The following is a 6,064-nucleotide window of genomic DNA, read 5'->3' as shown; positions in this document are numbered from 1 at the left end:
CATATCCCTTATCCCTTAATCGTCCCTTAAATGACGGGGCGCGCCAAAAGTGCCTCAGGGGTTCTTCCGATCGCGAAAAGAATGGTCCCAGGCGATTCCCCGGGTCGATATCTAGCCGCACCACCACTAACTTCACACGTGCCTCATATCCCTTATCCCTTAATCGTCCCTTAAATGACGGGGCGCGCCAAAAGTGCCTCAGGGGTTCTTCCGATCGCGAAAAGAATGGTCCCAGGCGATTCCCCGGGTCGATATCTAGCCGCACCACCACTAACTTCACACGTGCCTCATATCCCTTATCCCTTAATCGTCCCTTAAATGACGGGGCGCGCCAAAAGTGCCTCAGGGGCTCTTCCGATCGCGAAAATAATGGTCCCAGGCGATTCCCCGGGTCGATATCTAGCCGCACCACCACTAACTTCACACGTGCCTCATATCCCTTATCCCTTAATCGTCCCTTAAATGACGGGGCGCGCCAAAAGTGCCTCAGGGGTTCTTCTGATCGCGAAAATAATGGTCCCAGGCGATTCCCCGGGTCGATATCTAGCCGCACCACCACTAACTTCACACGTGCCTCATATCCCTTATCCCTTAATCGTCCCTTAAATGACGGGGCGCGCCAAAAGTGCCTCAGGGGTTCTTCCGATCGCGAAAAGAATGGTCCCAGGCGATTCCCCGGGTCGATATCTAGCCGCACCACCACTAACTTCACACGTGCCTCATATCCCTTATCCCTTAATCGTCCCTTAAATGACGGGGCGCGCCAAAAGTGCCTCAAGGGTTCTTCCGATCGCGAAAAGAATGGTCCCAGGCGATTCCCCGGGTCGATATCTAGCCGCACCACCACTAACTTCACACGTGCCTCATATCCCTTATCCCTTAATCGTCCCTTAAATGACGGGGCGCGCCAAAAGTGCCTCAGGGGTTCTTCCGATCGCGAAAAGAATGGTCCCAGGCGATTCCCCGGGTCGATATCTAGCCGCACCACCACTAACTTCACACGTGCCTCATATCCCTTATCCCTTAATCGTCCCTTAAATGACGGGGCGCGCCAAAAGTGCCTCAGGGGCTCTTCCGATCGCGAAAATAATGGTCCCAGGCGATTCCCCGGGTCGATATCTAGCCGCACCACCACTAACTTCACACGTGCCTCATATCCCTTATCCCTTAATCGTCCCTTAAATGACGGGGCGCGCCAAAAGTGCCTCAGGGGTTCTTCCGATCGCGAAAAGAATGGTCCCAGGCGATTCCCCGGGTCGATATCTAGCCGCACCACCACTAACTTCACACGTGCCTCATATCCCTTATCCCTTAATCGTCCCTTAAATGACGGGGCGCGCCAAAAGTGCCTCAGGGGTTCTTCTGATCGCGAAAATAATGGTCCCAGGCGATTCCCCGGGTCGATATCTAGCCGCACCACCACTAACTTCACACGTGCCTCATATCCCTTATCCCTTAATCGTCCCTTAAATGACGGGGCGCGCCAAAAGTGCCTCAGGGGTTCTTCCGATGGCGAAAAGAATGGTCCCAGGCGATTCCCCGGGTCGATATCTAGCCGCACCACCACTAACTTCACACGTACCTCATATCCCTTATCCCTTAATCGTCCCTTAAATGACGGGGCGCGCCAAAAGTGCCTCAGGGGTTCTTCCGATCGCGAAAATAATGGTCCCAGGCGATTCCCCGGGTCGATATCTAGCCGCACCACCACTAACTTCACACGTGCCTCATATCCCTTATCCCTTAATCGTCCCTTAAATGACGGGGCGCGCCAAAAGTGCCTCAGGGGCTCTTCCGATCGCGAAAATAATGGTCCCAGGCGATTCCCCGGGTCGATATCTAGCCGCACCACCACTAACTTCACACGTGCCTCATATCCCTTATCCCTTAATCGTCCCTTAAATGACGGGGCGCGCCAAAAGTGCCTCAGGGGCTCTTCCGATCGCGAAAATAATGGTCCCAGGCGATTCCCCGGGTCGATATCTAGCCGCACCACCACTAACTTCACACGTGCCTCATATCCCTTATCCCTTAATCGTCCCTTAAATGACGGGGCGCGCCAAAAGTGCCTCAGGGGTTCTTCCGATCGCGAAAAGAATGGTCCCAGGCGATTCCCCGGGTCGATATCTAGCCGCACCACCACTAACTTCACACGTGCCTCATATCCCTTATCCCTTAATCGTCCCTTAAATGACGGGGCGCGCCAAAAGTGCCTCAGGGGTTCTTCCGATCGCGAAAAGAATGGTCCCAGGCGATTCCCCGGGTCGATATCTAGCCGCACCACCACTAACTTCACACGTGCCTCATATCCCTTATCCCTTATGTGATGTGAGGCACGTGTGAAGTTAGTGGTGGTGCGGCTAGATATCGACCCGGGGAATTGCCTGGGACCATTATTTTCGCGATCGGAAGAACCCCTGAGGCACTTTTGGCGCGCCCCGTCATTTAAGGGACGATTAAGGGATAAGGGATATGAGGCACGTGTGAAGTTAGTGGTGGTGCGGCAAGATATCGACCCGGGGAATCGCCTGGGACCATTATTTTCGCGATCGGAAGAGCCCCTGAGGCACTTTTGGCGCGCCCCGTCATTTAAGGGACGATTAAGGGATAAGGGATATGAGGCACGTGTGAAGTTAGTGGTGGTGCGGCTAGATATCGACCCGGGGAATCGCCTGGGACCATTATTTTCGCGATCGGAAGAGCCCCTGAGGCACTTTTGGCGCGCCCCGTCATTTAAGGGACGATTAAGGGATAAGGGATATGAGGCACGTGTGAAGTTAGTGGTGGTGCGGCTAGATATCGACCCGGGGAATCGCCTGGGACCATTCTTTTCGCGATCGGAAGAACCCCTGAGGCACTTTTGGCGCGCCCCGTCATTTAAGGGACGATTAAGGGATAAGGGATATGAGGCACGTGTGAAGTTAGTGGTGGTGCGGCTAGATATCGACCCGGGGAATCGCCTGGGACCATTCTTTTCGCGATCGGAAGAACCCCTGAGGCACTTTTGGCGCGCCCCGTCATTTAAGGGACGATTAAGGGATAAGGGATATGAGGCACGTGTGAAGTTAGTGGTGGTGCGGCTAGATATCGACCCGGGGAATCGCCTGGGACCATTCTTTTCGCGATCGGAAGAACCCCTGAGGCACTTTTGGCGCGCCCCGTCATTTAAGGGACGATTAAGGGATAAGGGATATGAGGCACGTGTGAAGTTAGTGGTGGTGCGGCTAGATATCGACCCGGGGAATCGCCTGGGACCATTCTTTTCGCGATCAGAAGAACCCCTGAGGCACTTTTGGCGCGCCCCGTCATTTAAGGGACGATTAAGGGATAAGGGATATGAGGCACGTGTGAAGTTAGTGGTGGTGCGGCTAGATATCGACCCGGGGAATCGCCTGGGACCATTATTTTCGCGATCGGAAGAGCCCCTGAGGCACTTTTGGCGCGCCCCGTCATTTAAGGGACGATTAAGGGATAAGGGATATGAGGCACGTGTGAAGTTAGTGGTGGTGCGGCTAGATATCGACCCGGGGAATCGCCTGGGACCATTCTTTTCGCGATCGGAAGAACCCCTGAGGCACTTTTGGCGCGCCCCGTCGTTTAAGGGACGATTAAGGGATAAGGGATACCTGCTAGGGCAAAATTAATGTCATATTCGTGCTCCCCGTCCCCGAATTGACCAGATATGACGTTTTCAAGTGATTCGGTACTCGACGCTGAATACGAATCCGAATCCGACGCCAACTTCACGCACATGACGGATACGGGGTGGCAGAGGAGGCATCGTTCCCTAAGAAACTTCTGGAGGAGGGACAAACGTATATTCTTGCCCCTCCATAATTTGTGCCCTAAACATGAGGAAAATTTCCATAGCCTGATAGTGCAGCTATGCACTCCTACAGTTTGTCCAACGGTGCCTTTTGAATATGTGTAAATGCTAACCATTTCCGATTTATAGCATTTTTTGTCGTTTCAGATGCGATTTAGAGATATTTTAAGTGTGCAAGAGACGCAACTCACACACTCAGTGGTCGTTTGCCGCTATTTTGTACCTACATGAATGCCAAATCGCAAGCGAGCGGAGACGGAAGGGCTAGCCATTCGCCTGCGGGTAGTTAGGACTGATGAGCGCTCGTAATAAGCCACTCCCCTGATTTTTTCGAGCGCATGCAGTTTCCAGTGCAAGTAAAATGGTAAACGCCGAGGTCGTACACATTGACCACATTGACAAATGCACGGTATGACACCCAAAGGCCAGTCATCAGATATCTGCTTTGGGCATTCGGAGGCTTGTGTGGGGCCAGTGTAAAAACTGGATGTTCACTCAGTTCAGTATCCGCTTTATTTCAGTATTCACTATTAAATAAGTTAGAATTAACGTTGGAAACTTTTGAGGGTTAGGGCACTAATCATTAGTGGGGCCCCCTCTGGCTAAAGGCTGGCTATAAAATACAGAGCATCGAACACGAAAGCAAAATCTAAGGCATTTTGGAAAAATGAGTAATGAGTATGCCCCGCAGCGTCCGATAACTACCACCTTCCAGTGGGTCAAGCCAACGGGGTCCAAGTCTATAATGGCACTTACCGATAGCACTAACCTTGTCTCACTTTTCGTTGAAGTCTGTTCCGAATGGTTTCGGCGACAGACTGGCTGCACTGAGGTCGTTTGGTATGTGCAACTGTAATTAAAGCCACCTGAGGCGCCCACACTAGGCTGAAGCTGGGTTGGAAATGCTTCGCCTTTGCAGATATCACTGGCCGCTGATTCTCGAGTGCCTGAACCGGTAGATGTCGTGGTAAAATTTGGTGTGATAATTTGGACCTTACCGCAGTCAGCGCACCCTTAAGTCCTAATAAAGAAACGCCCCCCCCCCCAGAGCTTCTGCATCCAGTTCACCGAATTCCTTCACCGCTAGTCCGCTGCTCGACTCCCTCACCTCAGCCCTCCGTTCCCAGCTTGACGAGCGTTTGGGCCTTAGTTAAGCCTTGCTGTGGGTTTACTAATTACTGTAGGATAAACCCATCGAGACAGCCCGTCTCGGTGAGCTTAGTTGGCGAACTACTGCCTTGGGGAGGGTTTCTGGCGGGTCGCTGTCCCAATAGGTTTAGATGCGACCGACTGTCTCTGAATGTTTGAGCGGTCTCCTCCCGCTGTGAGCTAGTTTCAGTTGATATCTGTCTCAGAAATACTTTTTAAAGGAAGTTAAACGAAAATCCAACGTAAAATGAACAGAGGAAATGGTAACGAGTTACCTCATTGAAGAGTAGTGCTCGCCTACTTAAAAAGGTTTGGCACCGTTCTTCAACATCTGATATGCGATCGGGTTATGGCACAATTTTTTCCCATCGGAGCTTTTTTTCTAATACAGCAATACGAAATGCGTTATGACATCGTTTTAACTGGCGGATCCAGGGAGCGGGCATTTAAAGCAAATATTTACTCCCCCTCCCCCTGGCCCCTACATCGCCCGAAATAGACAAAACGTACCTTACGTTTCCTAATAATAACATTTTTATCAGTTTTTTTTTTATACTGTTCAGCAGTAAGGAATCGAAATCCGAGGAGCTTTTGGATTTTGGACACTTTTTTTGGGGGGGTATGTCCCCTACAGCGTCGAAATTCGAAAACGCCTTTCTGGATCCGCCTATGACATCATCTCGACTGGGATCTTGCCCCCCCACGCCAAAATCGAATCCGCCGCCACTGGTGAGAAATCGCTTGTTTGGCGGCTACACATTTTTAGTTTTCATTTTTATACCAATAGCATTTGATTTAGTATACCAACCGGTTACCTGCAATATGTTTAGACCATACACATTACTTTCAACAGTTCAAACAGTTCACTTTCCTGAAATTAGTATTTTGCTATGGATTTACGATTTTTTATGCTCAAAATGATCAGAAAATAAAATAAAACCTTTTTGTAAAAACAATTATTTTCTATATTTTAATATAGGACGAACTATATTCTAGGTAAAATAATGTTTGACGCGGAAGCTCATTACGCGTTGACCAATCATATTGCGTAGTTCAAACCTACGCATGCTGCATTAGCTGTAAGCAGCA

This window comes from Amphibalanus amphitrite, unplaced genomic scaffold (assembly GCF_019059575.1).
Source record: "Amphibalanus amphitrite isolate SeventyFive unplaced genomic scaffold, NRLGWU_Aamphi_draft 000342F_arrow, whole genome shotgun sequence".
Lineage (NCBI taxonomy): Eukaryota > Metazoa > Arthropoda > Thecostraca > Balanomorpha > Balanidae > Amphibalanus > Amphibalanus amphitrite.
Note: the sequence above shows the minus strand (reverse complement) of the source record.